The 22,021-nt window shown below is 39.8% G+C and overlaps 1 long non-coding RNA gene and 69 other non-coding genes across 70 annotated transcripts; 69 read left to right on the top strand and 1 right to left on the bottom strand.

Annotated features, from left to right (window-relative positions):
- The first annotated feature begins 280 nt into the window (after nt 1-280).
- On the top strand, nt 281-352 carry Trnag-ucc. The gene has a single exon. It is a non-coding gene; the product is annotated as a tRNA-Gly (tRNA).
- A 793-nt stretch (nt 353-1,145) lies between these two features.
- Trnag-ucc lies at nt 1,146-1,217 on the top strand. Its single transcript has one exon. It is a non-coding gene; the product is annotated as a tRNA-Gly (tRNA).
- Nucleotides 1,218-1,283: 66 nt separating this feature from the next.
- Nucleotides 1,284-1,355, top strand: Trnag-ucc. Its single transcript has one exon. It is a non-coding gene; the product is annotated as a tRNA-Gly (tRNA).
- Nucleotides 1,356-1,427: 72 nt separating this feature from the next.
- Nucleotides 1,428-1,499, top strand: Trnag-ccc. Its single transcript has one exon. It is a non-coding gene; the product is annotated as a tRNA-Gly (tRNA).
- Nucleotides 1,500-1,571: 72 nt separating this feature from the next.
- Nucleotides 1,572-1,643, top strand: Trnar-ucg. Its single transcript has one exon. It is a non-coding gene; the product is annotated as a tRNA-Arg (tRNA).
- Nucleotides 1,644-2,434: 791 nt separating this feature from the next.
- On the top strand, nt 2,435-2,506 carry Trnag-ucc. The gene has a single exon. It is a non-coding gene; the product is annotated as a tRNA-Gly (tRNA).
- Nucleotides 2,507-2,867: 361 nt separating this feature from the next.
- On the top strand, nt 2,868-2,939 carry Trnav-uac. Its single transcript has one exon. It is a non-coding gene; the product is annotated as a tRNA-Val (tRNA).
- A 216-nt stretch (nt 2,940-3,155) lies between these two features.
- Nucleotides 3,156-3,227, top strand: Trnag-ucc. The gene has a single exon. It is a non-coding gene; the product is annotated as a tRNA-Gly (tRNA).
- Nucleotides 3,228-3,299: 72 nt separating this feature from the next.
- On the top strand, nt 3,300-3,371 carry Trnag-ucc. Its single transcript has one exon. It is a non-coding gene; the product is annotated as a tRNA-Gly (tRNA).
- A 505-nt stretch (nt 3,372-3,876) lies between these two features.
- Trnag-ucc lies at nt 3,877-3,948 on the top strand. The gene has a single exon. It is a non-coding gene; the product is annotated as a tRNA-Gly (tRNA).
- Nucleotides 3,949-4,020: 72 nt separating this feature from the next.
- Nucleotides 4,021-4,092, top strand: Trnae-uuc. Its single transcript has one exon. It is a non-coding gene; the product is annotated as a tRNA-Glu (tRNA).
- Nucleotides 4,093-4,446: 354 nt separating this feature from the next.
- Nucleotides 4,447-4,518, top strand: Trnag-ccc. Its single transcript has one exon. It is a non-coding gene; the product is annotated as a tRNA-Gly (tRNA).
- A 72-nt stretch (nt 4,519-4,590) lies between these two features.
- Trnag-ucc lies at nt 4,591-4,662 on the top strand. Its single transcript has one exon. It is a non-coding gene; the product is annotated as a tRNA-Gly (tRNA).
- Nucleotides 4,663-4,877: 215 nt separating this feature from the next.
- On the top strand, nt 4,878-4,949 carry Trnae-uuc. Its single transcript has one exon. It is a non-coding gene; the product is annotated as a tRNA-Glu (tRNA).
- A 72-nt stretch (nt 4,950-5,021) lies between these two features.
- Trnag-ucc lies at nt 5,022-5,093 on the top strand. Its single transcript has one exon. It is a non-coding gene; the product is annotated as a tRNA-Gly (tRNA).
- A 210-nt stretch (nt 5,094-5,303) lies between these two features.
- Nucleotides 5,304-5,375, top strand: Trnag-ccc. Its single transcript has one exon. It is a non-coding gene; the product is annotated as a tRNA-Gly (tRNA).
- A 216-nt stretch (nt 5,376-5,591) lies between these two features.
- Trnag-acc lies at nt 5,592-5,663 on the top strand. The gene has a single exon. It is a non-coding gene; the product is annotated as a tRNA-Gly (tRNA).
- Nucleotides 5,664-5,735: 72 nt separating this feature from the next.
- On the top strand, nt 5,736-5,807 carry Trnae-uuc. The gene has a single exon. It is a non-coding gene; the product is annotated as a tRNA-Glu (tRNA).
- Nucleotides 5,808-5,879: 72 nt separating this feature from the next.
- Nucleotides 5,880-5,951, top strand: Trnag-ccc. Its single transcript has one exon. It is a non-coding gene; the product is annotated as a tRNA-Gly (tRNA).
- Nucleotides 5,952-6,023: 72 nt separating this feature from the next.
- Trnag-ucc lies at nt 6,024-6,095 on the top strand. Its single transcript has one exon. It is a non-coding gene; the product is annotated as a tRNA-Gly (tRNA).
- Nucleotides 6,096-6,310: 215 nt separating this feature from the next.
- Trnag-ucc lies at nt 6,311-6,382 on the top strand. The gene has a single exon. It is a non-coding gene; the product is annotated as a tRNA-Gly (tRNA).
- A 792-nt stretch (nt 6,383-7,174) lies between these two features.
- Nucleotides 7,175-7,246, top strand: Trnag-ucc. Its single transcript has one exon. It is a non-coding gene; the product is annotated as a tRNA-Gly (tRNA).
- A 354-nt stretch (nt 7,247-7,600) lies between these two features.
- Trnag-ucc lies at nt 7,601-7,672 on the top strand. Its single transcript has one exon. It is a non-coding gene; the product is annotated as a tRNA-Gly (tRNA).
- A 359-nt stretch (nt 7,673-8,031) lies between these two features.
- On the top strand, nt 8,032-8,103 carry Trnag-ucc. The gene has a single exon. It is a non-coding gene; the product is annotated as a tRNA-Gly (tRNA).
- Nucleotides 8,104-8,752: 649 nt separating this feature from the next.
- On the top strand, nt 8,753-8,824 carry Trnag-ucc. Its single transcript has one exon. It is a non-coding gene; the product is annotated as a tRNA-Gly (tRNA).
- Nucleotides 8,825-9,040: 216 nt separating this feature from the next.
- Nucleotides 9,041-9,112, top strand: Trnag-ucc. The gene has a single exon. It is a non-coding gene; the product is annotated as a tRNA-Gly (tRNA).
- Nucleotides 9,113-9,184: 72 nt separating this feature from the next.
- Trnag-ucc lies at nt 9,185-9,256 on the top strand. Its single transcript has one exon. It is a non-coding gene; the product is annotated as a tRNA-Gly (tRNA).
- Nucleotides 9,257-9,328: 72 nt separating this feature from the next.
- Nucleotides 9,329-9,400, top strand: Trnae-uuc. The gene has a single exon. It is a non-coding gene; the product is annotated as a tRNA-Glu (tRNA).
- Nucleotides 9,401-9,616: 216 nt separating this feature from the next.
- Trnag-ucc lies at nt 9,617-9,688 on the top strand. Its single transcript has one exon. It is a non-coding gene; the product is annotated as a tRNA-Gly (tRNA).
- Nucleotides 9,689-9,754: 66 nt separating this feature from the next.
- On the top strand, nt 9,755-9,826 carry Trnag-ucc. Its single transcript has one exon. It is a non-coding gene; the product is annotated as a tRNA-Gly (tRNA).
- A 72-nt stretch (nt 9,827-9,898) lies between these two features.
- Nucleotides 9,899-9,970, top strand: Trnag-ccc. The gene has a single exon. It is a non-coding gene; the product is annotated as a tRNA-Gly (tRNA).
- A 72-nt stretch (nt 9,971-10,042) lies between these two features.
- Trnag-ucc lies at nt 10,043-10,114 on the top strand. Its single transcript has one exon. It is a non-coding gene; the product is annotated as a tRNA-Gly (tRNA).
- A 215-nt stretch (nt 10,115-10,329) lies between these two features.
- Trnag-ucc lies at nt 10,330-10,401 on the top strand. The gene has a single exon. It is a non-coding gene; the product is annotated as a tRNA-Gly (tRNA).
- Nucleotides 10,402-10,617: 216 nt separating this feature from the next.
- Trnag-ucc lies at nt 10,618-10,689 on the top strand. The gene has a single exon. It is a non-coding gene; the product is annotated as a tRNA-Gly (tRNA).
- A 360-nt stretch (nt 10,690-11,049) lies between these two features.
- Nucleotides 11,050-11,121, top strand: Trnag-ucc. Its single transcript has one exon. It is a non-coding gene; the product is annotated as a tRNA-Gly (tRNA).
- Nucleotides 11,122-11,193: 72 nt separating this feature from the next.
- Trnag-ucc lies at nt 11,194-11,265 on the top strand. The gene has a single exon. It is a non-coding gene; the product is annotated as a tRNA-Gly (tRNA).
- A 72-nt stretch (nt 11,266-11,337) lies between these two features.
- On the top strand, nt 11,338-11,409 carry Trnae-uuc. The gene has a single exon. It is a non-coding gene; the product is annotated as a tRNA-Glu (tRNA).
- A 216-nt stretch (nt 11,410-11,625) lies between these two features.
- Nucleotides 11,626-11,697, top strand: Trnag-ucc. Its single transcript has one exon. It is a non-coding gene; the product is annotated as a tRNA-Gly (tRNA).
- A 72-nt stretch (nt 11,698-11,769) lies between these two features.
- On the top strand, nt 11,770-11,841 carry Trnag-ccc. The gene has a single exon. It is a non-coding gene; the product is annotated as a tRNA-Gly (tRNA).
- Nucleotides 11,842-12,118: 277 nt separating this feature from the next.
- On the top strand, nt 12,119-12,190 carry Trnag-ucc. The gene has a single exon. It is a non-coding gene; the product is annotated as a tRNA-Gly (tRNA).
- Nucleotides 12,191-12,551: 361 nt separating this feature from the next.
- Nucleotides 12,552-12,623, top strand: Trnav-uac. The gene has a single exon. It is a non-coding gene; the product is annotated as a tRNA-Val (tRNA).
- A 360-nt stretch (nt 12,624-12,983) lies between these two features.
- On the top strand, nt 12,984-13,055 carry Trnag-ucc. The gene has a single exon. It is a non-coding gene; the product is annotated as a tRNA-Gly (tRNA).
- Nucleotides 13,056-13,128: 73 nt separating this feature from the next.
- On the top strand, nt 13,129-13,200 carry Trnag-ucc. The gene has a single exon. It is a non-coding gene; the product is annotated as a tRNA-Gly (tRNA).
- A 216-nt stretch (nt 13,201-13,416) lies between these two features.
- Trnag-ucc lies at nt 13,417-13,488 on the top strand. Its single transcript has one exon. It is a non-coding gene; the product is annotated as a tRNA-Gly (tRNA).
- A 72-nt stretch (nt 13,489-13,560) lies between these two features.
- Nucleotides 13,561-13,632, top strand: Trnag-ucc. The gene has a single exon. It is a non-coding gene; the product is annotated as a tRNA-Gly (tRNA).
- A 72-nt stretch (nt 13,633-13,704) lies between these two features.
- On the top strand, nt 13,705-13,776 carry Trnag-ucc. The gene has a single exon. It is a non-coding gene; the product is annotated as a tRNA-Gly (tRNA).
- A 73-nt stretch (nt 13,777-13,849) lies between these two features.
- Trnag-ucc lies at nt 13,850-13,921 on the top strand. The gene has a single exon. It is a non-coding gene; the product is annotated as a tRNA-Gly (tRNA).
- Nucleotides 13,922-14,701: 780 nt separating this feature from the next.
- On the top strand, nt 14,702-14,773 carry Trnag-ucc. The gene has a single exon. It is a non-coding gene; the product is annotated as a tRNA-Gly (tRNA).
- Nucleotides 14,774-14,988: 215 nt separating this feature from the next.
- Trnag-ccc lies at nt 14,989-15,060 on the top strand. The gene has a single exon. It is a non-coding gene; the product is annotated as a tRNA-Gly (tRNA).
- Nucleotides 15,061-15,132: 72 nt separating this feature from the next.
- Nucleotides 15,133-15,204, top strand: Trnag-ccc. Its single transcript has one exon. It is a non-coding gene; the product is annotated as a tRNA-Gly (tRNA).
- Nucleotides 15,205-15,420: 216 nt separating this feature from the next.
- On the top strand, nt 15,421-15,492 carry Trnag-ccc. Its single transcript has one exon. It is a non-coding gene; the product is annotated as a tRNA-Gly (tRNA).
- A 72-nt stretch (nt 15,493-15,564) lies between these two features.
- Nucleotides 15,565-15,636, top strand: Trnag-ucc. The gene has a single exon. It is a non-coding gene; the product is annotated as a tRNA-Gly (tRNA).
- A 72-nt stretch (nt 15,637-15,708) lies between these two features.
- Trnag-ccc lies at nt 15,709-15,781 on the top strand. Its single transcript has one exon. It is a non-coding gene; the product is annotated as a tRNA-Gly (tRNA).
- A 217-nt stretch (nt 15,782-15,998) lies between these two features.
- Trnag-ccc lies at nt 15,999-16,070 on the top strand. Its single transcript has one exon. It is a non-coding gene; the product is annotated as a tRNA-Gly (tRNA).
- Nucleotides 16,071-16,574: 504 nt separating this feature from the next.
- On the top strand, nt 16,575-16,646 carry Trnag-ccc. The gene has a single exon. It is a non-coding gene; the product is annotated as a tRNA-Gly (tRNA).
- A 647-nt stretch (nt 16,647-17,293) lies between these two features.
- Nucleotides 17,294-17,365, top strand: Trnag-ucc. The gene has a single exon. It is a non-coding gene; the product is annotated as a tRNA-Gly (tRNA).
- Nucleotides 17,366-17,438: 73 nt separating this feature from the next.
- Trnag-ucc lies at nt 17,439-17,510 on the top strand. Its single transcript has one exon. It is a non-coding gene; the product is annotated as a tRNA-Gly (tRNA).
- A 72-nt stretch (nt 17,511-17,582) lies between these two features.
- Trnae-uuc lies at nt 17,583-17,654 on the top strand. The gene has a single exon. It is a non-coding gene; the product is annotated as a tRNA-Glu (tRNA).
- A 216-nt stretch (nt 17,655-17,870) lies between these two features.
- On the top strand, nt 17,871-17,942 carry Trnag-ucc. Its single transcript has one exon. It is a non-coding gene; the product is annotated as a tRNA-Gly (tRNA).
- A 209-nt stretch (nt 17,943-18,151) lies between these two features.
- On the top strand, nt 18,152-18,223 carry Trnag-ccc. The gene has a single exon. It is a non-coding gene; the product is annotated as a tRNA-Gly (tRNA).
- Nucleotides 18,224-18,295: 72 nt separating this feature from the next.
- Nucleotides 18,296-18,367, top strand: Trnag-ucc. The gene has a single exon. It is a non-coding gene; the product is annotated as a tRNA-Gly (tRNA).
- A 72-nt stretch (nt 18,368-18,439) lies between these two features.
- Nucleotides 18,440-18,511, top strand: Trnag-ucc. The gene has a single exon. It is a non-coding gene; the product is annotated as a tRNA-Gly (tRNA).
- A 72-nt stretch (nt 18,512-18,583) lies between these two features.
- Trnag-ucc lies at nt 18,584-18,655 on the top strand. The gene has a single exon. It is a non-coding gene; the product is annotated as a tRNA-Gly (tRNA).
- A 216-nt stretch (nt 18,656-18,871) lies between these two features.
- Nucleotides 18,872-18,943, top strand: Trnag-ucc. The gene has a single exon. It is a non-coding gene; the product is annotated as a tRNA-Gly (tRNA).
- Nucleotides 18,944-19,015: 72 nt separating this feature from the next.
- Nucleotides 19,016-19,087, top strand: Trnag-ucc. Its single transcript has one exon. It is a non-coding gene; the product is annotated as a tRNA-Gly (tRNA).
- A 210-nt stretch (nt 19,088-19,297) lies between these two features.
- On the top strand, nt 19,298-19,369 carry Trnag-ucc. The gene has a single exon. It is a non-coding gene; the product is annotated as a tRNA-Gly (tRNA).
- A 216-nt stretch (nt 19,370-19,585) lies between these two features.
- Trnag-ucc lies at nt 19,586-19,657 on the top strand. The gene has a single exon. It is a non-coding gene; the product is annotated as a tRNA-Gly (tRNA).
- Nucleotides 19,658-19,867: 210 nt separating this feature from the next.
- On the top strand, nt 19,868-19,939 carry Trnag-ucc. Its single transcript has one exon. It is a non-coding gene; the product is annotated as a tRNA-Gly (tRNA).
- A 504-nt stretch (nt 19,940-20,443) lies between these two features.
- Trnag-ucc lies at nt 20,444-20,515 on the top strand. Its single transcript has one exon. It is a non-coding gene; the product is annotated as a tRNA-Gly (tRNA).
- A 569-nt stretch (nt 20,516-21,084) lies between these two features.
- Nucleotides 21,085-21,686, bottom strand: LOC125561983. Its single transcript, XR_007307688.1, has 2 exons — nt 21,381-21,686; nt 21,085-21,218 (listed from the first exon to the last, which is right to left on the bottom strand). It is a non-coding gene; the product is annotated as an uncharacterized LOC125561983 (long non-coding RNA).
- Between the last annotated feature and the right edge of the window lie 335 nt (nt 21,687-22,021).

The following is a 22,021-nucleotide window of genomic DNA, read 5'->3' as shown; positions in this document are numbered from 1 at the left end:
GGTACAGTGGTTAGCATAGCTGTCTTCCAAGCAGTTAACACTGGTTCGAATCCCGACCAACAAAATTTAATTTTTACTTGTTAATGATTCATGGTTGTCTTTGTCAATTAAATTCAAGATTATTGCAACAAGTGAAGCGTTGGTGGTATAGTGGTTAGCATAGCTCCCTTCCAAGCAGTTGACCCTTGTTCGATTCCCGGCTTAAGCAATTTCATTTTTACTTTTCTGTGATTCATAGTTTTCTTTGTCAATTATATTCAAGATGATTGCAACAAGTGAAGCGTTGGTGGTATAGTGGTTAGCAAAGCTGCCTTCCAAGCAGTTGACCCGGGTTCGATTCCCGGCTAAAGCAATTTCATTTTTACTTGTCTATGATTCATGGTTGTCTTTGTCAATTAATTTCAAAATTATTGGAACAAATGAAGCGTTGCTGGTATAGTGGTTAGCATACCTGCCTTCCAGGCAGTTGACCCGGGTTCGATTCCCGGCCAACGCAAGTTCAATTTTACATGTCAATGAATCATGGTTGTCATTGTCAATTAAATGCAAGAGTATGGTAAGAAATGAAGCGTTGGTGGTACAGTGGTTAGCATAGCTGCCTTCCAAGCAGTTAACCCTGGTTCGAATCCCGTCCAACAAAATTTAATTTTTACTTGTTAAGGATTCATGGTTGTCTTTGTCAATTAATTTCAAGATTATTGCAACCAGTGAAGCGTTGGTGGAATATTGGTTAGCATAGCTGCCTTCCAAGCAGTTGACCCGGGTTTGATTCCCGGCTAAAGCAATTTCATTTTTACTTGTCTATGATTCATAGTTTTCTTTGTCAATTATATTCAAGATGATTGCAACAAGTGAAGCGTTGGCGGTATAGTGGTTAGCATAGCTGCCTTCCAAGCAGTTGACCCGGGTTCTATTCCCGGCCAACGCAAATTCCCTTTTTCTTTTCAATGAGTTTTAGTTGTCATTGTCATTTAAATTTCAAGATGATTGGAACAAGTGAAGCGTTGGTGGTATAGTGGTTAGCGTAGCTGCCTTCCAGGCAGTTGACCCGGGTTCGATTCCCGGGCAACACATATTCCCTTTTACTTTTTATTGTGTTTTAGTTGTCATCGTCAATTTATTTCAAGATGATTGAAATAAGTGAAGCGTTGGTGGTATAGTGGTAAGCATAGCTGCCTTCCAAGCAGTTGACCCGGGTTCGATTCCCGGCCAACGCAAATGCCCTTTTACTTTTTAATGAGTTTTAGTTGTCAATTAATTTCAAGATGATTGGAACATGTGAAGCGTTGGTGGTATAGTGGTAAGCATAGCTGCCTTCCAAGCAGTTGACCCGGGTTCGATTCCCGGCTAAAGCAATTTCATTTTTACTTGTCTATGATTCTTAGTTTTCTTTGTCAATTATATTCAAGATTATTGCAACTAGTGAAGCGTTGGTGGTATAGTGGTTAGCATAGCTGCTTCCCAAGCAGTTGACCCGGGTTCGATTCCCGGCCAACGCAAATTCTCTTTTTCTTTTCAATGAGTTTTAGTTGTCAATATCATTTAATTTCAAGATGATTGGACCAAGTGAAGCGTTTGTGGTATAGTGGTTAGCATAGCTGCCTTCGAAGCAGTTGACCCGGGTTAGATTCCCGGCCAACGCAATTTCAATTTCACTTGTCAATGAATCATGGTTGTCATTTTCAATTAAATGCAAGAGTATAGTAAGAAGTGAAGCGTTGGTGGTACAGTGGTTAGCAAGCTGCCTTCCAAGCAGTTGACCCGGGTTTGATTCCCGACCAACAAAATTTAATTTTTACCTGTTAATGATTCATGGTTGTCTTTGTCAATTAATTTCAAGATTATTGCAACCAGTGAAGCGTTGGTGGTATATTGGTTAGCATAGCTGCCTTCCAAGCATTTGACCCGGGTTCGATTCCCGGCTAAAGCAATTTCATTTTTACTTGTCTATGATTCATGGTTGACTTTGTCAATTAATTTCAAAATTATTGGAACAAATGAAGCGTTGCTGGTATAGTGGTTAGCATACCTGCCTTCCAAGCAGTTGACCCGGGTTCGATTCCCGGCCAACGCAAGTTCAATTTTACATGTCAATTAATCATGGTTGTCATTGTCAATTAAATGCAAGAGTATGGTACGAAATGAAGCGTTGGTGGTACAGTGGTTAGCATAGCTGCCTTCCAAGCAGTTAACCCTGGTTCGAATCCCGTCCAACAAAATTTAATTTTTACTTGTTAAGGATTCATGGTTGTCTTTGTCAATTAATTTCAAGATTATTGCAACCAGTGAAGCGTTGGTGGTATATTGGTTAGCATAGCTGCCTTCCAAGCAGTTGACCCGGGTTTGATTCCCGGCTAAAGCAATTTCATTTTTACTTGTCTATGATTCATAGTTTTCTTTGTCAATTATATTCAAGATGATTGCAACAAGTGAAGCGTTGGTGGTATAGTGGTTAGCATAGCTGCCTTCCAAGCAGTTGACCCGGGTTCGATTCCCGGCCAACGCAAATTCCCTTTTTCTTTTCAATGAGTTTTAGTTGTCATTGTCATTTAAATTTCAAGATGATTGGAACAAGTGAACCGTTGGTGGTATAGTGGTTAGCGTAGCTGCCTTCCAGGCAGTTGACCCGGGTTCGATTCCCGGCTAAAGCAATTTCATTTTTACTTGTCAATGAGTCATGGTTGTCATTGTAAATTAAATGCAAGAGTATGGTAATCAGTGAAGCGTTGGTGGTACAGTGGTTAGCATAGCTGCCTTCCAAGCAGTTGACCCTAGTTCGAATCCCCACCAACAACATTTAATTTTAACTTGTTAATGATTCATGGTTGTCTTTGTCAATTAATTTCAAAATTATTGGAACAATTGAAGCGTTGGTGGTATAGTGGTTAGCATAGCTGCCTTACAAGCAGTTGACCCGGGTTCGATTCCCGGCCAACGCAATTTCAATTTTACTTGTCAATGAATCGTGGTTGTCATTGTAAATTAATTTCAAGAGTATGGTAATCAGTGAAGCGTTGGTGGTACAGTGGTTAGCATAGCTGCCTTCAAAGCAGTTGACCCTAGTTCGAATCCCCACCAACAACATTTAATTTTAACTTGTTAATGATTCATGGTTGTCTTTGTCAATTAATTTCAAGATTATTGCAACCAGTGAAGCGTTGGTGGTATATTGGTTAGCATAGCTGCCTTCCAAGCAGTTGACCCGGGTTCGATTCCCGGCTAAAGCAATTTCATTTTTACTTGTCTATGATTCATAGTTTTCTTTGTCAATTATATTCAAGATGATTGCAACAAGTGAAGCGTTGGTGGTATAGTGGTTAGCATAGCTGCCTTCCAAGCAGTTGACCCGGGTTCGATTCCCTGCCAACGCAAATTCCATTTTTCTTTTCAATGAGTTTTAGTTGTCATTGTCATTTAAATTTCAAGATGATTGGAACAAGTGAAGCGTTGGTGGTATAGTGGTTAGCATAGCTTCATTCCAAGCATTTGACCCGGGTTCAATTCCCGGCAAACGCAATTTCATTTTTACTTGTCAATGAGTCATGGTTGTCATTGTAAATTAAATGCAAGAGTATGGTAATCAGTGAAGCGTTGGTGGTACAGTGGTTAGCATAGCTGCCTTCAAAGCAGTTGACCCTAGTTCGAATCCCCACCAAAAACATTTAATTTTAACTTGTTAATGATTCATGGTTGTCTTTGTCAATTAATTTCAAGATTATTGCAACAAGTGAAGCGTTGGTGGTATAGTGGTTAGCATAGATGCCTTCCAAGCAGTTGACCCGGGTTTGATTCCCGGCTAAAGCAATTTCATTTTTACTTGTCTATGATTCATAGTTTTCTTTGTCAATTATATTCAAAAAGATTGCAACAAGTGAAGCGTTGGTGGTATAGTGGTTAGCATAGCTGCCTTCCAAGCAGTTGACCCGGGTTCGATTCCCGGCCAACGCAAATTCCTTTTTACTTGTCAAGGATTCATGGCTGTCATTTTCAATTAATTTCAAGATTATTGCAACAAGTGAAGCGTTGGTGGTATAGTGGTTAGCATAGCCGCCTTTCAAGCAGTTGACCCGGGTTCTATTCCCGGCCAACGCAAATTCCTTTTTACTTGTCAAGGATTCATGGCTGTCATTTTCAATTAATTTCAAGATTATTGCAACAAGTGAAGCGTTGGTGGTATACTGGTTAGCATAGCTGCCTTCCAAGCAGTTGACCCGGGTTCGATTCCCTGCCGACACATATTACCTTTTACTTTTTAATGTGTTTTAGTTGTCAATTAATTTCAAGATGATTGAAACAAGTGAAGCGTTGGTGGTATAGTGGTAAGCATAGATGCCTTCCAAGCAGTTGACCCGGGTTCGATTCCCGGCTTAAGCAATTTCATTTTTACTTGTCTATGATTCATAGTTTTCTTTGTCATTTATATTCAAGATTATTGCAACTAGTGAAGCGTTGGTGGTATAGTGGTTAGCATAGCTGCTTCCCAAGCAGTTGACCCGGGTTAGATTCCCGGCCAACGCAAATTCCCTTTTTCTTTTCAATGAGTTTTAGTTGTCATTGTCATTTAATTTCAAGATGATTGGAACAAGTGAAGCGTTGGTGGTATAGTGGTTAGCATAGCTGCCTTCCAAGCAGTTGACCCGGGTTCGATTCCCGGCCAACGCAATTTCAATTTCACTTGTCAATGAATCATGGTTGTCATTTTCAATTAAATGCAAGAGTATGGTAATCAGTGAAGCGTTGGTGGTACAGTGATTAGCAAGCTGCCTTCCAAGCAGTTGACCCGGGTTCGATTCTCGGCCAACGCAAATTCCTTTTTACTTGTCAAGGATTCATGGCTGTCATTTTCAATTAATTTCAAGATTATTGCAACAAGTGAAGCGTTGGTGGTATAGTGGTTAGCATAGCTGCCTTTCAAGCAGTTGACCCGGGTTCGATTCCCTGCCAACACATATTCCCTTTTACTTTTTAATGTGTTTTAGTTGTCATCGTCAATTAATTTCAAGATTATTGCAACAAGTGAAGCGTTGGTGGTATAGTGGTTAGAATAGCTGCCTTCCAAGCAGTTGACCCGGGTTCGATTCCCGGCCAACGCAAATGCACTTTTACTTTTTAATGAGTTTTAGTTGTCAATTAATTTCAAGATGATTGGAACAAGTGAAGCGTTGGTGGTATAGTGGTAAGCATAGCTGCCTTCCAAGCAGTTGACCCAAATTCGATTCCCGGCTAAAGCAATTTCATTTTTACTTGTCTATGATTCATAGTTTTCTTTGTCAATTATATTCAAGATTATTGCAACTAGTGAAGCGTTGGTGGTATAGTGGTTAGCATAGCTGCTTCCCAAGCAGTTGACCCGCGTTCGATTCCCGGCCAACGCAAATTCCCTTGTTCTTTTCAATGAGTTTTAGTTGTCATGGTCATTTAATTTCAAGATGATTGAAACAAGTGAAGCGTTGGTGGTATATTGGTTAGCATAGCTGCCTTCCAAGCAGTTGACCCGGGTTTGATTCCCGGCTAAAGCAATTTCATTTTTACTTGTCTATGATTCATAGTTTTCTTTGTCAATTATATTCAAGATGATTGCAACAAGTGAAGCGTTGGTGGTATAGTGGTTAGCATAGCTGCCTACCAAGCAGTTGACCCGGGTTCGATTCCCGGCCAACGCAAATTCCTTTTTACTTGTCAAGGATTCATGGCTGTCATTTTCAATTAATTTCAAGATTATTGCAACAAGTGAAGCGTTGGTGGTATAGTGGTTAGCATAGCTGCCTTTCAAGCAGTTGACCCGGGTTCGATTCCCGGCTAAAGCAATTTCATTTTTACTTGTCTATGATTCATAGTTTTCTTTGTCAATTATATTCAAGATGATTGCAACAAGTGAAGCGTTGGTGGTATAGTGGTTAGCATAGCTCCTTCCCATGCAGTTGACCCGGGTTCGATTCCCGGCCAACGCAAATTCTCTTTTTCTTTTCAATGAGTTTTAGTTGTCATTGTTATTTAATTTCAAGATGATTGAAACAAATGAAGCGTTGGTGGTATAGTGGTTAGCATAGCTGCCTTCCAAGCAGTTGACCCGGGTTCGATTCCCGGCCAACGCAATTTCAATTTCACTTGTCAATGAATCATGGTTGTCAGTTTCAATTAAATGCAAGAGTATGGTAATCAGTGAAGCGTTGGTGGTACAGTGATTAGCAAGCTGCCTTCCAAGCAGTTGACCCGGGTTCGATTCCCCACCAACAACATTTAATTTTAACTTGTTAATGATTCATGTTTGTCTTAGTCAATTAAGTTCAAAATTATTGGAACAATTGAAGAGTTGGTGGTATAGTGGTTAGCATAGCTGCCTTCCAAGCAGTTTACCCGGGTTCGATTCCCGGCCAACGCAATTTCAATTTTACTTGTCAATGAATCATGGTTGTCATTGTCAATTAAATGCAAGAGTATGGTAAGAAATGAAGCGTTGGTGGTACAGTGGTTAGCATAGCTGTCTTCCAAGCAGTTAACACTGGTTCGAATCCCGACCAACAAAATTTAATTTTTACTTGTTAATGATTCATGGTTGTCTTTGTCAATTAATTTCAAGATTATTGCAACCAGTGAAGCGTTGGTGGTATATTGGTTAGCAAAGCTGCCTTCCAAGCATTTGACCCGGGTTCGATTCCCGGCTAAAGCAATTTCATTTTTACTTGTCTATGATTCATGGTTGTCTTTGTCAATTAACTTCAAAATTATTGGAACAAATGAAGCGTTGCTGGTATAGTGGTTAGCATACCTGCCTTCCAAGCAGTTGACCCGGGTTCGATTCCCGGCCAACGCAAGTTCAATTTTACATGTCAATGAATCATGGTTGTGATTGTCAATTAAATGCAAGAGTATGGTAAGAAATGAAGCGTTGGTGGTACAGTGGTTAGCATAGCTGCCTTCCAAGCAGTTAACCCTGGTTCGAATCCCGTCTAACAAAATTTAATTTTTACTTGTTAAGGATTCATGGTTGTCTTTGTCAATTAATTTCAAGATTATTGCAACCAGTGAAGCGTTGGTGGTATATTGGTTAGCATAGCTGCCTTCCAAGCAGTTGACCCGGGTTTGATACCCGGCTAAAGCAATTTCATTTTTACTTGTCTATGATTCATAGTTTTCTTTGTCAATTATATTCAAAAAGATTGCAACAAGTGAAGCGTTGGTGGTATAGTGGTTAGCATAGCTGCCTTCCAAGCAGTTGACCCGGGTTCGATTCCCGGCCAACGCAAATTCCTTTTTACTTGTCAAGGATTCATGGATGTCATTTTCAATTAATTTCAAGATTATTGCAACAAGTGAAGCGTTGGTGGTATAGTGGTTAGCATAGGTGCCTTTCAAGCAGTTGACCCGGGTTCTATTCCCGGACAACGCAAATTCCTTTTTACTTGTCAAGGATTCATGGCTGTCATTTTCAATTAATTTCAAGATTATTGCAACAAGTGAAGCGTTGGTGGTATACTGGTTAGCATAGCTGCCTTCCAAGCAGTTGACCCGGGTTCGATTCCCTGCCGACACATATTACCTTTTACTTTTTAATGTGTTTTAGTTGTCAATTAATTTCAAGATGATTGGAACAAGTGAAGCGTTGGTGGTATAGTGGTAAGCATAGCTGCCTTCCAAGCAGTTTACCCGGGTTCGATTCCCGGCCAACGCAATTTCAATTTTACTTGTCAATGAATCATGGTTGTCATTGTCAATTAAATGCAAGAGTATGGTAAGAAATGAAGCGTTGGTGGTACAGTGGTTAGCAAGCTGCCTTCCAAGAAGTTGACCCGGGTTTGATTCCCGACCAACAAAATTTAATTTTTACCTGTTAATGATTCATGGTTGTCTTTGTCAATTAATTTCAAGATTATTGCAACCAGTGAAGCGTTGGTGGTATATTGGTTAGCATAGCTGCCTTCCAAGCATTTGACCCGGGTTCGATTCCCGGCTAAAGCAATTTCATTTTTACTTGTCTATGATTCATGGTTGTCTTTGTCAATTAACTTCAAAATTATTGGAACAAATGAAGCGTTGCTGGTATAGTGGTTAGCATACCTGCCTTCCAAGCAGTTGACCCGGGTTCGATTCCCGGCCAACGCAAGTTCAATTTTACATGTCAATGAATCATGGTTGTGATTGTCAATTAAATGCAAGAGTATGGTAAGAAATGAAGCGTTGGTGGTACAGTGGTTAGCATAGCTGCCTTTCAAGCAGTTAACCCTGGTTCGAATCCCGTCCAACAAAATTTAATTTTTACTTGTTAAGGATTCATGGTTGTCTTTGTCAATTAATTTCAAGATTATTGCAACCAGTGAAGCGTTGGTGGTATATTGGTTAGCATAGCTGCCTTCCAAGCAGTTGACCCGGGTTTGATACCCGGCTAGAGCAATTTCATTTTTACTTGTCTATGATTCATAGTTTTCTTTGTCAATTATATTCAAGATGATTGCAACAAGTGAAGCGTTGGTGGTATAGTGGTTAGCATAGCTGCCTTCCAAGCAGTTGACCCGGGTTCTATTCCAGGCCAACGCAAATTCCCTTTTTCTTTTCAATGAGTTTTAGTTGTCATTGTCATTTAAATTTCAAGATGATTGGAACAAGTGAAGCGTTGGTGGTATAGTGGTTAGCGTAGCTGCCTTCCAGGCAGTTGACCCGGGTTCGATTCCCGGGCAACACATATACCCTTTTACTTTTTATTGTGTTTTAGTTGTCATCGTCAATTTATTTCAAGATGATTGAAATAAGTGAAGCGTTGGTGGTATAGTGGTAAGCATAGCTGCCTTCCAAGCAGTTGACCCGGGTTTGATTCCCGGCAAACGCAATTTCATTTTTACTTGTCAATTAGTCATGGTTGTCATTGTAAATTAAATGCAAGAGGATGGTAATCAGTGAAGCGTTGGTGGTACAGTGGTTAGCATAGCTGCCTTCAAAGCAGTTGACCCTAGTTCGAATCCCCACCAACAACATTTAATTTTAACTTGTTAATGATTCATGGTTGTCTTTGTCAATTAATTTCAAGATTATTGCAACAAGTGAAGCGTTGGTGGTATAGTGGTTAGCATAGCTGCCTTCCAAGCAGTTGACCCGGGTTCGATTCCCGGCTAAAGCAATTTCATTTTTACTTGTCTATGATTCATAGTTTTCTTTGTCAATTATATTCAAAATGATTGCAACAAGTGAAGCGTTGGTGGTATAGTGGTTAGCATAGCTGCCTTCCAAGCAGTTGACCCGGGTTCGATTCCCGGCCAACGCAAATTCCTTTTTACTTGTCAAGGATTCATGGCTGTCATTTTCAATTAATTTCAAGATTATTGCAACAAGTGAAGCGTTGGTGGTATAGTGGTTAGCATAGCTGCCTTTCAAGCAGTTGACCCGGGTTCTATTCCCGGCCAACGCAAATTCCTTTTTACTTGTCAAGGATTCATGGCTGTCATTTTCAATTAATTTCAAGATTATTGCAACAAGTGAAGCGTTGGTGGTATATTGGTTAGCATAGCTGCCTTCCAAGCAGTTGACCCGGGTTCGATTCCCTGCCAACACATATTCCCTTTTACTTTTTAATGTGTTTTAGTTGTCATCGTAAATTTATTTCAAGATTATTGAAACAAGTGAAGCGTTGGTGGTATAGTGGTAAGCATAGCTGCCTTCCAAGCAGTTGACCCGGGTTCGATTCCCGGCCAACGCAAATTCCCTTTTACTTTTTAATGAGTTTTAGTTGTCAATTAATTTCAAGATGATTGGAACAAGTGAAGCGTTGGTGGTATAGTGGTAAGCATAGCTGCCTTCCAAGCAGTTTACCCGGGTTCGATTCCCGGCTAAAGCAATTTCATTTTTACTTGTCTATGATTCATAGTTTTCTTTGTCAATTATATTCAAGATTATTGCAACTAGTGAAGCGTTGGTGGTATAGTGGTTAGCATAGCTGCTTCCCAAGCAGTTGACCCGGGTTCGATTCCCGGCCAACGCAAATTCCCTTTTTCTTTTCAATGAGTTTTAGTTGTCATTGTCATTTAATTTCAAGATGATTGGAACAAGTGAAGCGTTGGTGGTATAGTGGTTAGCATAGCTGCCTTCCAAGCAGTTGACCCGGGTTCTATTCCCGGCCAACGCAATTTCAATTTCACTTGTCAATGAATCATGGTTGTCATTTTCAATTAAATGCAAGAGTATGGTAATCAGTGAAGCGTTGGTGGTACAGTGATTAGCAAGCTGCCTTCCAAGCAGTTGACCCGGGTTCGATTCCCGACCAACAAAATTTAATTTTTACCTGTTAATGATTCATAGTTTTCTTTGTCAATTAATTTCAAGATGATTCGAACAAGTGAAGCGTTGGTGGTATAGTGGTAAGCATAGCTGCCTTCCAAGCAGTTCACCCGGGTTCGATTCCCGGCCAACGCAAATTCCCTTTTTCTTTTCAATGAGTTTTAGTTGTCATTGTCATTTCATTTCAAGATGATTGGAACAAGTGAAGCGTTGCTTGTATAGTGGTAAGCATAGCTGCCTTCCAAGAAGTTGACCCGGGTTCGATTCCCGACTAAAGCAATTTCATTTTTACTTGTCTATGATTCATGGTTGTCTTTGTCAATTAATTTCAAAATTATTGTAACAAATGAAGCGTTGCTGGTATAGTGGTTAGCATACCTGCCTTCCAAGCAGTTGACCCGGGTTCGATTCCCGGCCAACGCAATTTCAATTTTACTTGTCAATGAATCATGGTTGTCATTTTCAATTAAATGCAAGAGTATGGTAAGAAATTAAGCGTTGGTGGTACAGTGGTTAGCATAGCTGCCTTCCAAGCAGTTAACCCTGGTTCGAATCCCGACCAACAAAATTTAATTTTTACTTGTTAAGGATTCATGGTTGTCTTTGTCAATTAATTTCAAGATTATTGCAACCAGTGAAGCGTTGGTGGTATATTGGTTAGCATAGCTGCCTTCCAAGCAGTTGACCCTAGTTCGAATCCCCACCAACAACATTTAATTTTAACTTGTTAATGATTCATGGTTGTCTTTGTCAATTAATTTCAAGATTATTGCAACCAGTGAAGCGTTGGTGGTATATTGGTTAGCATAGCTGCCTTCCAAGCAGTTGACCCGGGTTCGATTCCCGGCTAAAGCAATTTCATTTTTACTTGTCTATGATTCATAGTTTTCTTTGTCAATTATATTCAAGATGATTGCAACAAGTGAAGCGTTGGTGGTATAGTGGTTAGCATAGCTGCCTTCCAAGCAGTTGACCCGGGTTCGATTCCCGGCCAACGCAAATTCCTTTTTACTTGTCAAGGATTCATGGCTGTCATTTTCAATTAATTTCAAGATTATTGCAACAAGTGAAGCTTTGGTGGTATAGTGGTTAGCATAGCTGCCTTTCAAGCAGTTGACCCGGGTTCTATTCCCGGCCAACGCAAATTCCTTTTTACTTGTCAAGGATTCATGGCTGTCATTTTCAATTAATTTCAAGATTATTGCAACAAGTGAAGCGTTGGTGGTATACTGGTTAGCATAGCTGCCTTCCAAGCAGTTGACCCGGGTTCGATTCCCTGCCAACACATATTCCCTTTTACTTTTTAATGTGTTTTAGTTGTCATCGTAAATTTATTTCAAGATTATTGAAACAAGTGAAGCGTTGGTGGTATAGTGGTAAGCATAGCTGCCTTCCAAGCAGTTGACCCGGGTTCGATTCCCGGCTAAAGCAATTTCATTTTTACTTGTCTATGATTCATAGTTTTCTTTGTCAATTATATTCAAGATTATTGCAACTAGTGAAGCGTTGGTGGTATAGTGGTTAGCATAGCTGCTTCCCAAGCAGTTGACCCGGGTTCGATTCCCGGCCAACGCAAATTCCCTTTTTTTTTCAATGAGTTTTAGTTGTCATTGTCATTTAATTTCAAGATGATTTTTTTTAATTTTTACTTGTTAAGGATTCATGGTTGTCTTTGTCAATTAATTTCAAGATTATTGCAACCAGTGAAGCGTTGGTGGTATATTGGTTAGCATAGCTGCCTTCCAAGCAGTTGACCCGGGTTTGATTCCCGGCTAAAGCAATTTCATTTTTACTTGTCTATGATACATAGTTTTCTTTGTCAATTATATTCAAGATGATTGCAACAAGTGAAGCGTTGGTGGTATAGTGGTTAGCATAGCTGCCTTCCAAGCAGTTGACCCGGGTTCGATTCCCGGCCAACGCAAATTCCCTTTTTCTTTTCAATGAGTTTTAGTTGTCATTGTCATTTAAATTTCAAGATGATTGGAACAAGTGAAGCGTTGGTGATGTACTGGTTAGCATAGCTGCCTTCCAAGCAGTTGACCCATGTTCGATTCCCGGCCAACGCAATTTCATTTTTACTTGTCAATGAGTCATGGTTGTCATTGTAAATTAAATGCAAAAGTATGGTAATCAGTGAATCGTTGGTGGTACAGTGGTTAGCATAGCTGCCTTCCAAGCAGTTGACCCTAGTTCGAATCCCCACCAACAACATTTAATTTTAACTTGTTAATGGTTCATGGTTGTCTTTGTCAATTAAATTCAAAATTATTGGAACAATTGAAGCGTTGGTGGTATAGTGGTTAGCATAGCTGCCTTACAAGCAGTTGACCCGGGTTCGATTCCCGGCAAACGCAATTTCAACTTTACTTGTCAATGAATCATGGTTGTCATTGTCAATTAAATGCAAGAGTATGGTAAGAAATGAAGCGTTGGTGGTACAGTGGTTAGCATAGCTGCCTTCCAAGCAGTGAACCCTGGTTCGAATCCCGACCAACAAAATTTAAATTTTACTTGTTAAGGATTCATGGTTGTCTTTGTCAATTAATTTCAAGATTATTGCAACCAATGAAGCGTTGGTGGTATATTGGTTAGCATAGCTGCTATTCAAGCAGTTTACCCGGGTTCGATTCCCGGCTAAAGCAATTTCATTTTTACTTGTCTATGATTCAAAGTTTTCTTTGTCAATTATATTCAAGATGATTGCAACAAGTGAAGCGTTGGTGGTATAGTGGTTAGCATAGCTGCCTTCCAAGCAGTTGACCCGGGTTCGATTCCCGGCAAACGCAAATTCCCTTTTTCTTTTCAATGAGTTTTAGTTGTCATTGTCATTTAAATTTCAAGATGATTGGAACAAGTGAAGCGTTGGTGGTATAGTGGTTAGCATAGCTGCCTTCCAAGCAGTTGACCCGGGTTCAATTCCCGGCCAACGCAATTTCATTTTTACTTGTCAATGAGTCATGGTTGTCATTGTAAATTAAACGCAAGAGTATGGTAATCAGTGAAGCGTTGGTGGTACAGTGGTTAGCATAGCTGCCTTCAAAGCAGTTGACCCTAGTTCGAATCCCCACCAACAACATTTAATTTTAACTTGTTAATGATTCATGGTTGTCTTTGTCAATTAATTTCAAGATTATTGCAACCAGTGAAGCGTTGGTGGTATATTGGTTAGCATAGCTGCCTTCCAAGCAGTTGACCCGGGTTCGATTCCCGGCTAAAGCAATTTCATTTTTACTTGTCTATGATTCATAGTTTTCTTTGTCAATTATATTCAAGATGATTGCAACAAGTGAAGCGTTGGTGGTATAGTGGTTAGCATAGCTGCCTTCCAAGCAGTTGACCCGGGTTCGATTCCCGGCCAACGGAAATTCCTTTTTACTTGTCAAGGATTCATGGCTGTCATTTTCAATTAATTTCAAGATTATTGCAACAAGTGAAGCGTTGGTGGTATAGTGGTTAGCATAGCTGCCTTCCAAGCAGTTGACCCGGGTTCGATTCCCGGCTAAAGCAATTTCATTTTTTGCTTGTCTATGATTCATAGTTTTCTTTGTCAATTAATTTCAAGATGATTGCAACAAGTGAAGCGTCGGTGGTATAGTGGTTAGCATAGCTGCCTTCCAAGCAGTTGACCCGGGTTCGATTCCCGGCCAACGCAAATTCCCTTTTTCTTTTCAATGAGTTTTAGTTGTCATTGTCATTTAAATTTCAAGATGATTGGAACAAGTGAAGCGTTGGTGGTGTACTGGTTAGCATAGCTGCCTTCCAAGCAGTTGACCCATGTTCGATTCCCGGCCAACGCAATTTCATTTTTACTTGTCAATGAGTCATGGTTGTCATTGTAAATTAAACGCAAGAGTATGGTAATCAGTGAAGCGTTGGTGGTACAGTGGTTAGCATAGCTGCCTTCAAAGCAGTTGACCCTAGTTCGAATCCCCACCAACAACATTTAATTTTAACTTGTTAATGATTCATGGTTGTCTTTTTCATATAATTTCCAAATTATTGGAACAAGTGAAGCGTTGGTGGTATAGTGGTTAGCATAGCTGTCTTCCAAGCAGTTGACCCTGGTTCGATTCCCGACCAACAAAATTTAATTTTTACTTGTTAATGATTCATGGTTGTCTTTTTCACATAATTTCCAAATTATTGGAACAAGTGAAGCGTTGGTGGTATAGTGGTAAGCAACCCGTTGACCCGGGTTCCATTCCCGGCTAACGTAATTTCATTTTTACTCGTCAATGAGTCATGGTTGTCATTGTCAATTAAATGCAAGAGTATGGTAATCAGTGAAGAGTTGGTGGTACAGTGGTTAGAATAGCTGCGTTCCAAGCAGCTGACCCTAGTTCGAATCCCCACCAACAACATTTAATTTTAACTTCTTAATGATTCATGGTTGTCTTTATCAATTAATTTCAAAATTATTGGATCAATTGAAGCGTTGGTGGTATAGTGGTTAGCATAGCTGCCTTCCAAGCAGTTGACCCGGGTTCGATTCCCGGCCAACGCAATTTCAATTTTACTTGTCAATGAATAATGGTTGTCATTGTCAATTAAATGCAAGAGTATGGTAAGAAATGAAGCGTTGGTGGTACAGTGGTTAGCAAAGATGCCTTGCAAGCAGTTAACCTGGTTCGAATCACGACCAACAAAATGTAATTTTTACTTGTTAAGGATTCAAAGTTTTCTTTGTCAATTATATTCAAGATTATTGCAACTAGTGAAGCGTTGGTGGTATAGTGGTTAGCATAGCTGCTTCCCATGCAGTTGACCCGGGTTCGATTCCCGGCCAACGCAAATTCCCTTTTTCTTTTCAATGAGTTTTAGTTGTCATTGTCATTTAATTTCAAGATGATTGCAACAAGTGAAGCGTTGGTGGTATAGTGGTTAGCATAGCTGCTTCCCAAGCAGTTGACCCGGGTTCGATTCCCGGCCAACGCAAATTCCCTTTTTCTTTTCAATGAGTTTTAGTTGTCAATGTCATTTAATTTCAAGATGATTGGAACAAGTGAAATGTTGGTGGTATAGTGGTTAGCATAGCTGGCTTCCAAGCAGTTTACCCGGGTTCGTTTCCCGGCCAACGCAATTTCATTTTTACTTGTCAATGAATCATGGTTTTTATAGTCAATTAAATGCAAGAGTATGGTAAAAAGTGAAGCGTTGTTAGTATAGTGGTTAGCATAGCTGCTTACCAAGCAGTTGACCCGGGTTCGATTCCCGGCCAACGCAAATTCCCTTTTTCTTTTCAATGAGTTTTAGTTGTCAATGTCATTTAATTTCAAGATGATTGGAACAAGTGAAGCGTTGGTGGTATAGTGGTTAGCATAGCTGCCTTCCAAGCAGTTTACCCGGGTTCGATTCCCGGCTAAAGCAATTTCATTTTTACTTGTCTATGATTCATAGTTTTCTTTGTCAATTATATAAAAGATGATTCCAACAAGTGAAGCGTTGGTGGTACAGTGGTTAGCATAGCTGCTTCCCAAGCAGTTGACCCGGGGTTCGATTCCCGGCCAACGCAATTTCATTTTTAATTGTCAATGAGTTTTAGTTGTCAATGTCATTTAATTTTCAAGATGATTGGAACAAGTGAAGCGTTGGTGGTACAGTGGTTAGCATAGCTGCCCTCCAAGCAGTTGACCCTGGTTCGATTCCCCACCAAAAAAATTTAATTTTTACCTGTTAATGATTCATGGTTGTCTTTGTCAATTAATTTCAAGATGATTGGAACAAGTGAAGCGTTGGTGGTATAGTGGTTAGCATAGCTGTCTTCCAAGCAGTTGACCCGGGTTCGATTCCCGGCCAACGTAATTTCATTTTTACTTGGCAATGAGTCATGGTTGTCATTGTCAATTAAATGCAAGAGTATGGTAATAAGTGAAGCGTTGGTGGTACATTGGTTAGCATAGCTGCCTTCCAAGCAGCTGACCCTAGTTCAAATCCCCACCAACAACATTTAATTTTAACTTGTCAATGATTCATGGTTGTCTTTGTCAATTAATTTCAAAATTATTTGAACAATTGAAGCGTTGGTGGTATAGTGGTTAGCATAGCTGCCTTTCAAGCAGTTAACCAGGGTCCGATTCCCGTCCAACGCAATTTCAATTTTACTTGTCAATGAATCATGGTTGTCATTGTCAATTAAATGCAAGAGTATGGTAAGAAATGAAGCGTTGGTGGTACAGTTGTTAACATAGCTGCCTTCCAAGCAGTTAACCCGGGTTCGATTCCCGGCTAAAGCAATTTCATTTTTACTTGTCTATGATTCATAGTTTTCTTTGTCTAATATATTCAAGATGATTGCAACAAGTGAAGCGTTGGTGGTATAGTGGTTAGCATAGCTGCTTCCCAAGCAGTTGACCCGGGTTCGATTCCCGGCCAAAGCAATTTCATTTTACTTGTCAATGAGTTTTAGTTGTCAATGGCATTTAATTTCAAGATGATTGGAACAAGTGAAGCGTTGGTGGTATAGTGGTTAGCATAGCTGACTTCCAAGCAGTTGACCCGGGTTCGATTCCCGGTTAAAGCAATTTCATTTTTACTTGTCTATGATTCATGGTTGTCTTTGTCAATTAATTTCAAAATTATTGGAACAAATAAAGCGTTGCAGGTATAGTGGTTAGCATACCTGCCTTCCAAGCAGTTGACCCGGGTTCGATTCCCTGCCAACGCAAGTTCAATTTTACTTGTCAATGAATCATGGTTGTCATTGTCAATTAAATGCAAGAGTATGGTAAGAAATGAAGCGTTGGTGGTACAGTGGTTAGCATAGCTGCCTTCCAAGCAGTTAACCCTGGTTCGAATCCCGACCAACAAAATTTAATTTTTACTTGTTAAGGATTCATGGTTGTCTTTGTCAATTAATTTCAAGTTTATTGCAACCAGTGAAGCGTTGGTGGTATATTGGTTAGCATAGCTGCCTTCCAAGCAGTTGACCCGGGTTTGATTCCCGGCTAAAGCAATTTCATTTTTACTTGTCTATGATTCATAGTTTTCTTTGTCAATTATATTCAAGATGATTGCAACAAGTGAAGCGTTGGTGGTATAGTGGTTAGCATAGCTGCCTTCCAAGCAGTTGACCCGGGTTCGATTCCCGGCCAACGCAAATTCCCTTTTTCTTTTCAATGAGTTTTAGTTGTCATTGTCATTTAAATTTCAAGATGATTGGAACAAGTGAAGCGTTGGTGGTATAGTGGTTAGCATAGCTGCCTTCCAAGCAGTTGACCCGGGTTCGATTCCCGGCCAACGCAAATTCCTTTTTACTTGTCAAGGATTCATGGCTGTCATTTTCGATTAATTTCAAGATTATTGCAACAAGTGAAGCGTTGGTGGTATAGTGGTTAGCATAGCTGCCTTTCAAGCAGTTGACCCGGGTTCTATTCCCGGTCAACGCAAATTCCTTTTTATTTGTCAAGGATTCATGGCTGTCATTTTCAATTAATTTCAAGATTATTGCATAAAGTGAAGCGTTGGTGGTATACTGGTTAGCATTGCTGCCTTCCAAGCAGTTGACCCGGGTTCGATTCCCTGCCAACACATATTCCCTTTTACTTTTTAATGTGTTTTAGTTGTCATCGTCAATTTATTTCAAGATGATTGAAACAAGTGAAGCGTTGGTGGTATAGTGGTAAGCATAGCTGCCTTCCAAGCAGTTGACCCGGGTTCGATTCCCGGCCAACGCAAATTCCCTTTTACTTTTTAATGAGTTTTAGTTGTCAATTAATTTCAAGATGATTGGAACAAGTGAAGCGTTGGTGGTATAGTGGTAAGCATAGCTGCCTCCAAGCAGTTGACCCGGGTTCGATTCCCGGCTAAAGCAATTTCATTTTTACTTGTCTATGATTCTTAGTTTTCTTTCTCAATTATATTCAAGATGATTGCAACTAGTGAAGCGTTGGTGGTATAGTGGTTAGCATAGCTGCTTCCCAAGCAGTTGACCCGGGTTCGATTCCCGGCCAACGCAAATTCCCTTTTTCATTTCAATGACTTTTAGTTGTCATTGTCATTTAATTTCAAGATGATTGGAACAAGTGAAGCGTTGGTGGTATAGTGGTTAGCATAGCTGCCTTCCAAGCAGTTTACCCGGGTTCGATTCCCGGCCAACGCAATTTCAATTTCACTTGTCAATGAATCATGGTTGTCATTTTTAATTAAATGCAAGAGTATAGTAAGAAGTGAAGCGTTGGTGGTATAGTGGTTAGCATAGCTGCCTTCCAAGCAGTTGACCCGGGTTCGATTCCCGGCTAAAGCAATTTCATTTTTACTTTTCTGTGATTCATAGTTTTCTTTGTCAATTATATTCAAGATGATTGCAACAAGTAAAGCTTTGGTGGTATAGTGGTTAGCATAGCTGCCTTCCAAGCAGTTGACCCGGGTTCGATTCCCGGCTAAAGCAATTTCATTTTTACTTGTCTATGATTCATAGTTTTCTTTGTCAATTATATTCAAGATGTTTGCAACAAGTGAAGCGTTGGTGGTATAGTGGTTAGCATAGCTGCCTTCCAAGCAGTTGACCCGGGTTCTATTTCCGGCCAATGCAAATTCCTTTTTACTTGTGAAGCATTCATGGCTGTCATTTTCAATTAATTTCAAGATTATTGCAACCAGTGAAGCGTTGGTGGTATAGTGGTAAGCATAGCTGCCTTCCAAGCAGTTGACCCGGGTTCGATTCCCGGCCAACACATATTCCCTTTTACTTTTTATTGTGTTTTAGTTGTCATCGTCAATTTATTTCAAGATGATTGAAATAAGTGAAGCGTTGGTGGCATAGTGGTAAGCATAGCTGCCTTCCAAGCAGTTGACCCGGGTTCGATTCCCGGCCAACGCAAATGCACTTTTACTTTTTAATGAGTTTTAGTTGTCAATTAATTTCAAGATGATTGGAACAAGTGAAGCGTTGGTGGTACAGTGGTTAGCATAGCTGTCTTCCAAGCAGTTAACTCTGGTTCGAATCCCGACCAACAAAATTTAATTTTTACTTGTTAATCATTCATGGTTGTCTTTGTCAATTAATTTCAAGATTATTGCAACAAGTGAAGCGTTGGTGGTATAGTGGTTAGCATAGCTGCCTTCCAAGCAGTTGACCCGGGTTCGATTCCCGGCTAAAGCAATTGCATTTTTACTTTTCTGTGATTCATAGTTTTCTTTGTCAATTATATTCAAGATGATTGCAACAAGTAAAGCTTTGGTGGTTTAGTGGTTAGCATAGCTGCCTTCCAAGCAGTTGACCCGGGTTCGATTCCCTGCCAACACATATTCCCTTTTACTTTTTATTGTGTTTTAGTTGTCATCGTCAATTTATTTCAAGATGATTGAAATAAGTGAAGCGTTGGTGGTATAGTGGTAAGCATAGCTGCCTTCCAAGCAGTTGACCCGGGTTCGATTCCCGGCCAACGCAAATGCACTTTTACTTTTTAATGAGTTTTAGTTGTCAATTAATTTCAAGATGATTGGAACAAGTGAAGCGTTGGTGGTACAGTGGTTAGCATAGCTGTCTTCCAAGCAGTTAACACTGGTTCGAATCCCGACCAACAAAATTTAATTTGAACTTGTTAATGATTCATGGTTGTCTTTGTCAATTAATTTCAAGATTATTGCAACAAGTGAAGCGTTGGTGGTATAGTGGTTAGCATAGCTGCCTTCCAAGCAGTTGACCCGGGTTCGATTCCCGGCTAAAGCAATTTCATTTTTACTTTTCTGTGATTCATAGTTTTCTTTGTCAATTATATTCAAGATGATTGCAACAAGTAAAGCGTTGGTGGTATAGTGGTTAGCATAGCTTCCTTCCAAGCAGTTGACCCAGGTTCGATTCCCGGCTAAAGCAATTTAATTTTTACTTGTCTATGATTCATAGTTTTCTTTGTCAATTATATTCAAGATGATTGCAACAAGTGAAGCGTTGGTGGTATAGTGGTTAGCATAGCTGCCTTCCAAGCAGTTGACCTGGGTTCTATTTCCGGCCAATGCAAATTCCTTTTTACTTGTGAAGGATTCATGGCTGTCATTTTCAATTAATTTCAAGATTATTGCAACCAGTGAAGCGTTGGTGGTATAGTGGTTAGCATAGCTGCCTTCCAAGCAGTTGACCCGGGTCCGATTCCCTGCCAACACATATTCCCTTTTACTTTTTATTGTGTTTTAGTTGTCATCGTCAATTTATTTCAAGATGATTGAAATAAGTGAAGCGTTGGTGGTATAGTGGTAAGCATAGCTGCCTTCCAAGCAGTTGACCCGGGTTCGATTCCCGGCCAACGCAAATGCACTTTTGCTTTTTAAGTGCACCAGTCCCTTAGATTCAACTGAGGAGTTCCAAATAAGAAATTTCAAAATCGCTCAAAAGTGGTTTAAAGTTAGCCCCTGGTTCTCTTATCATGGTTAAAAAGTTTGAGTTACATACAATAAATATTTTTCGAGAAATTCCGAATTTACGATTTTGCCTATCAAATCGCCGATTTGGGGGCATTTTTCACCTTGCGTAAAAAATCGCAAAATATTCTTTAAATATATGCGGAATTAAAAATAGCGATACAGATCCTTAGAAAGGAGTTGATAAGGTATAAATCGAGTGGTTTCTTCACTTTTTCCGACAAAAAAAGGATATTTTATTGCTGTCTAAATATGTCAATAAAAAATGTCGACTTGAATAATAGTCTAAATTAGGGGCTTATAAAATCGATGGTACATGGATTTTCGCAGAAATTTTGCACTTTGAGCAAAGATTGGTGTTATTTCTTTCGATTCAGCAAATAAAAAATTGGGGGAATCAAATTCCCGAATTATAATGAAGCCGAACGCAACCCCATGTCAAGCTCAAATAACACGCGATTTTCTTGACAGCCGTCTTTATTAGATACACATACCTGTTTGTACAGGAGACAAATCACAAAAAATAATCTCTACCCTTGCTGTATACTAATCTCAGATGCTGTATAATTGTTTTGGTTCATCCTTGGAAGTCACTGGAATTCAATAAAGACATTACAATGAAAAATATTTGCTATTTTGTACAGATTTCATTTAAGAACGCCTTCCGGAATGGCAAACTTTGAAGGTTTGTTTGGGTTTTAAAGTTTCTTTACGCTTCCTTGAAGTAAAAGATATTCAAGCACATTAGTTCTTACCTTCTGTCAAGAGGTTTCTGGGAAAAAGGCCGATTTATGAGATTAATTTCAATGCAAATGTCAAGTACTTGAACACGAGTCTGGTTTTAAATGACAACAACAACTGATCAGCTGATCAGCGGTCTACCAGATGAGCATGCGTGAATTTCCAAAGGAAACCCGATATAAAGAATAGTTCAACTAGTCGGCTTGCAGTTTTTATTTTAGATTGTTTCTCATTTTATGTTCTTCATTCTAAAAAAACATATTAATGATGCCAAAATTATTTTAAAAATTAATATGGGATATGTATATGCGTATGCGATACTTGACATTCACTCACAGCAGGCAAGAGACCATGATGTATCATGGTCTCTTGCAGCAGGACATCACCCGAAAGTAGGAGATATCTCTTCTCAGCTGGCTCGCCTGTTGTGAAAGCGTAATTCTAGATAGGAAACACCAATCGAAGAATAAAACACAAATACCACAAGCAAACATGCTTCGTTGACATAAGGGCATAAGCTGGAAGAATTGTCACACTCCCTCAAAGCGGCATCCTGTTACAGTAACACCTCCGTTAGCCACAAAAGGCTTTAGGGCAACACAAAGAGATCACATTAATCTGCTTCTTATAAAATCAGGCAAGCTAGAATTGTAAA

The sequence above is a fragment of the Nematostella vectensis genome, chromosome 4, assembly GCF_932526225.1.
Source record: "Nematostella vectensis chromosome 4, jaNemVect1.1, whole genome shotgun sequence".
NCBI lineage: Eukaryota > Metazoa > Cnidaria > Anthozoa > Actiniaria > Edwardsiidae > Nematostella > Nematostella vectensis.
Note: the sequence above shows the minus strand (reverse complement) of the source record. Positions and strands in the feature narration are given on the sequence as shown.